Genomic DNA, 6,364 nt, shown 5'->3' on the forward strand with positions numbered 1-6,364 from the left:
CAACTCAATCTTGTGATTTCAAGAAATACCTATCGGATTCTAAAACAATTTAAGACAAAAAAATACACTGAAAAAACCTCCAAAATGCAGAATAGATAGACTACGACTTTCAAAATGTGATAAATACAATCATGATTTGTATTAATTGTATGATAACCAACATAAATATGTTTTAATTGACATGACAAAACCTTGCATGTGGTGGTCCAGATATATATGGGTGTGCCTAGTTTATTGGAATAAACAAATTACTAGTTTAATGGGGAATAAATGAATGATTGTAGTAAAATTATTGAAAAATAAAATAAAAATGGAAATACTTGTTAATGTGATAAATATTTAGAAAAATTAAAATAATAGACAGAGTAAGATTATTAGGTTCCAAGTATTCATCGCGTTAAATATTATTATAAGAATTTATGTTTGTGACACATTATGGAAAACGATAAATCATCATTGGAGAAGTTGAGACCTTCAAAAATTGTTTCAACAACTTTTGAATTGTTCATATTCATATATCACCTTATCATTTATAACATTTTTACAACTGTAGCTAAAAGTAAGATTTACAATAACTAGAGATTATGACATTTTTGGCATAATTCTCACCAAATACTTGCAATCACTGTTAATTGGGTCTAGCAGGTCTAGCTCTAGTGGTTGTGGGATAGAACGTTATCCTTTCCACTAAATTCTATTCCCATAAGTGACATGTTAAACTCATAATGAGTCTATTGTTATAACAACTTTGAACTTTTTGTTCCTCCTAGTTCCATTTCATTTGAATGTACGCCTCTCCTTATTTCTCGTGCCTTCCATTCTTGCTTTTGGCCCATTCATTCAATTTTTTAATATTTTATCCCCGTGTTGATGTCTTATGTGTGTGTGTGTGGGGGTTAATTTCTCGTATTCTCCAATATAGTATATGTTTTCTTTATCTAATGCCAATATTGATATTCTTAATCCTTGTACTCCATAAAATATAATTTTCTTTAACACTTTCCAATTTTGACCTTTGTGCTCTTATTTATATTTGTAATATTATTTTATTGAATATATATTTTCTTATTTGACGTTTGACTTGGTCCTTTGATTAGTTTATTTTTAATTCTTTTAACGACTATCTTCTTGAGTTTATTATTAATTCATTTAATGACTACCTTGTGATCTTTGCTATTTAAAGACTCCTTAGAACTCTTTGACATCATCATGCTTTATAGTCCTTGATGATGGGTGGAGTGTCGACCTAAAACCTTAGACGGATCAAATCCTTTATAAAATTTCTTTCAAAAATTCTTCACAACATGAACAATTATGAAAACTTACTCACAAACTTTAAACTTTATTATTAATCTAACTTCATACCCAAAAAATATAAGGTTTACCTTTAAATACAATCCTTAAAATATATATTTATTCACATTTTCAGATATAGATTTTATTCTAAATATGTTTCTAGAGTTTCTAGATCCTATTTTCTCTCATTCAACATCATCTCTTTGGTAAGGTGTAAAAGTGAGAACAATTGAAGTGGTTTTACAATTGTATTATATATTAAAATAATACAATATGACATTGTGATAATAGAATTATGAGCTAAATTTTCTTGTCTCTCATATTATCTTTTGCTCTTCATATTTCATTAATTGATATAAAAACATTTTTATTTCATTAATTGATATAAAAACATTTTTAATTTTTAAAACTGAGGGAATTCATGGTAAATTTCCATGAAATAAAAATTAACTAAAAATATTCATGAGTAGAGTCATTTAATATTTCTTTTACCCTAAAGACATATATATTTATTTTGAATAAAATTCACTTTAACATATTTTTCAAGAATTTTTTACTTTAAGATTAATTCATTTTTCTTATTTTTAAAATTTTAAATATTTTTTATAAAAAGATGATACAAGTTTATAAAATAAATAAAGAATATTGAAATTATTATTATTATTTTTTATGTATTTAATGAAATTAAGATCAGGAAAAATTGTTTTATAATGAATTTATTTTTTATAATTTTATTAATATCATTTAATAGGTTTTAAAATCCATATTTTAACATTTAGTTTCACCCTTACTTTTAAAATTTAAATGTCAATATTGATATAAGTTTGATAAGTTTGTTAAAGTAAACCGAGTGAGTTTGAGTAACTTAGTAAGGTGGAAGAAAAAATAATATGATAGTGTTTTTTTTCTTGGTTTTAAAAGGCGAGAGGAAAGTATGATAAGAAGCGATTGTATTGATATTATTTATAAATTTACTATTAAAATGAAAAAGGAATGTTTTAATTTTTTTATAGAATTTATATAATAAAATTAAAATAATTAATAATATAAAATTAATTATTTTATAATATATTATTTAGATAATGTAATATAAACATATTATTAAAGGGGAGGTCGGAGTTTTTATTAGTTTTATGGAAAAATTGAAACTCAATTTATGTGGGAATTGGGTCATGCTACCAACAACCAGGTGGAGTTTCTAGCTCTTTGTAAGGGCTTGGAAATTGCCTTGAAAAGAAATGTATCCATACTTGTGGTTTTTGGAGATTCAATAGTAATAATTCAACAAGTGTTTAAGGCTAAGTGTAGAAGGAGTAATGATCTCTCTCTCATTCTACGCTAGGTCCTTTTATTGACCTCTCAGTTTGAACACATAGAATTCATCCATGTCTATAGGAACCTTAACTCCATGTGGATGCTTTGGCCAAGCGTGACTTTGATATGGTCCAAAGATTACTTGAATTGGAAAGGACTTTTAAAATTGCCCCTATCCTATAACATGCCAAATCTTCCCGTTTCCTTTTGAATTTAAAACTCATTCCAACGAGAGCAAATTTGTGTCTAATGGAAAGGACCTCTGGTTTCCACGATGTACAATCTCAAGGTATTATTTCTGCCTAGGAAACTTAGGGATTCAAGTTGTCAGTTTCCTGAATTGCCATTTTTTAAAATTCCTTTCCAAGTGTCCCTTTCTCTCACTTAGGTGTCAAGAATCCTTTCCCCTGCACAATTTCAAATGGTTTTTGCATTTATATTCCTTCATGCAAGTTTGGTGGGATGTCATTTCGAACCTTGTCGATCCTTTGCCGAGAAGGGAAATTGAATTAATGTCGCTGTTGAGTGTTGTTATCTCTTAGTCCTCTCATCGTCCTTTATCGATCTCTGGGTGGGATTTGGTTTTGTAATCCCCAATGGATTCATGGACTTGCCTCACGTTTGGTTATAAAAAGATATGTGTTGCATCCCAAATTTTTAATGGTGATTACAACTCTGGTGGTTCTTCGAAGTTGGTGAATCTAAACAGAGTGATCAACTTTTGGTGGCATCGTTTCTTCTATGGCATGGTAGACCCCTCTCCCCCTCCTGACCTCAACACTGTAGATCATTTGATTGATAAATTGCTAGATTTGCTCGAAGTGTTAAGGCAAAACCAGGATGAAATCACTGATCAACAATGTCAATCCTCCCAGCTCCTTGTGGAGGCTAAATTCCTTGGGATTATTGGTAGTTTGGAATCTTCCTTCAATGATCTTCGCGAAGAAGTGACAACTTTTGGTTCCAGGATTATAGCTCTAGAGAATGTAGTTGGTGGCTTCATATAGTCTGATAATGGTGGCGATGATTCCAGTGTTGCGCTAGGAAGAAAGAGGCTTCGAAGCCAATGAAAGAATGGCTCCCTTGAGAATGGTCTCTATTGATGGGCCTCTGGTTGGATCTCTCATTTTGGATAATCTAATCTATGTTGCAATGTAAATATTCCCTGGTTCTAGGAGCTTCTTGTAAAATGATAAGTAGATATATCTTCAGCTTTGGGAAGAACTACAACCTTAAATGTTGTATGGTTTATAGAAAATCTCCAGAGTCAGATCTCAATAAGACTTTGTAAGGGTACTGACCCATTCTCCAAATTTTGTTGATATAGATACTAATGGTTTAAAAAAAATATCATTATAACAATATTTTATAATATATCATTTAAAAATGTAATAAGAATTGATGTAAAATGAAATCTTTTATAAAATAATAATATTATTGTAATATCTTGTAGCATCATATAAATAATAATTATAAGTTAAAAAGGGATAACTTGGGATGGCATTGAGTTCATTAATAATGTTGATATTAAAGTGAGGGAGAATGCTATTACATAAACCTAAGGATTTGTACCTTAAATCTAATTTTCATTTTGGGGAAAAAAGAAAGGAAATGCCTTATCAATGACCTTTCTTTTATAATTTTATTCATGAAGAATTATACAATATGTAAAGAGATATAGAGTGATAATTGAGAAGGTCAGTATAACTTACAAGTAAGATTTCCTTAGGCTCCGTACAAGTGGGTGTAGAGTTAGGAATGGTTAAAGAAGGGGGATTACGAAACCCATGGAAAATCCATATGCATACATGAAGATGATAAAATGTTTATAATGTAGTAGTAGAGATGAATTGGTATGGGCAAGAATTGTTGATAGGGTTGGGGTTCAACTTGCTAGAGCATTTTGGGAAGCTACATGAGGACATGAGCACTAGTAGGTGTAGAGATTGTTATTAAGGTTGGGGGTTCAACATGTGGGAGAAATTTATGAAGCTACAAGATGAAATGATTGAGCTTCTTTACATTGACACTCAAGATTTAATGAGGAAGCCAATTTAACACAACATGAGCACATTGTACCAAATTCTCCTACTTTACAAATGACTTGCAAGTTAATGATCTTACATAAAGAACACTAACCATTGCCAATGCATTATGAACAAATTTTCACATGTTCAAATTCAACACTAATTCTATTGGGGATAACATAGTTTATAAGTACAATCTTGAAATTGTGAGCATACTTATTTAGGTTCTCACTTGACTCTCTACTCTTCTCTAAAATTGAATATCTCTCTAATACTCATTCTAACTACTTATCCCAATGTATATCAACATTTTGACATTTCAGTTTTTTGTTGTCTTCTTTTACTTCACACTTAAACTTAATCATATTAAAAATACATATAAACTTGTGAAATAAATAAATTAACATTAGTTTTATAATAATGAAAAACCCTAAACAAAATAAAACCTTCTCTCATATATTCATTATATTTTCATATGTTTTTTCATAATGATGAAAAACCCTAAATAAAATAAAACCTTTTCTCTTGCATATTCATTATATTTTTCATGTACTTTCATAATGATATAAAGAATTCTGGGCATAAAACAAGACTCTAAAAACAATATCATACATTATTAAGTTTTTTTCACCATCAAAGTAAATATCACTTATCCTTGTACATTAAATTCTTACCTATAGCTTTTTCATGCTAGATAATATAATCTGAAACAACTATCATATCCCTTGCATTTCATGCACACAAGACACTCACTAACCTGCCCATTCTCGTATTACATGAGTGTGATTAAAAAAGTGGGAGTTGCATTTCCAACATTCTCACCCCTAACAAGCACTTGTTATCAATCTAATATCTTCTTTAACTCTCATTGAAATCAGATATCTTTGTTAACACATATAAATGATCCAATATATAGAGTGAGATTAAAATAATAGTTTTGTAAGAAAATTTTTAGTATTAAATAAGTAATTGAAGTTGTTTTTTGGATTTTCTGGTGTTAGAATTGTTAGAAAAATTATAACAACGATTCTGCATGCGGAATAAACTCAAAGAATCATTAAAACTTAATGCCCAGGGATACGAATTACCTCCAGCCATTGGTGAAACTCTTGATGCAACTTCTTTCTGAAACAAACCACGCTCCAGCTGCCCAAGCAAAAAGAAAAGAATGCAGAAAATCTGAAGGCACTTCCAAGCTCTGCTATCTCAGCTAGATGGTGTGAAAAACTGAAGGGGATTGAGATGCAAGCTTGGGGACCAAACAGATGAATTTATAGCTAAGCTTCCATCAAGCTTCTGATAGCTATGTGTCAGATGTCCCACAGATCAAGGCAGAGAACTCCAGATGGGAGTAATGGACCACTTCAGTAGCTCCTAACAATAAATTTATTAACTGCAGTTGATTTCCTTAACTTAAGGAAACTACTGCAGTTGGTTTCCATAAGTTAAGGAAAGACTGCAGTTTAAATTCCTTAATTGTAGGCAGCATTTGTGCAAAAATTAATGGAGCTTAACATTCTCCCACTTGGTCCATACTTCCAAACTTAATGTCTCAACTTAAAAACCATTGATAATCTGTATTAAGTAATAGATACATGAATCATGGCGATAAGTCCTCTAATGACGAGTATTATCTTCCATGTATTACTATGCATTTATTCTTATTATAATTTATGTGGCAACAATTTCTTAATGAATAAACCTTATGTTTATTCTTGGTCCTTCTT

This window comes from Pinus tabuliformis, chromosome Q (genome assembly GCF_031772625.1).
Source record: "Pinus tabuliformis cultivar Carrire ecotype Pingquan chromosome Q, CPIR1, whole genome shotgun sequence".
Lineage (NCBI taxonomy): Eukaryota > Viridiplantae > Streptophyta > Pinopsida > Pinales > Pinaceae > Pinus > Pinus tabuliformis.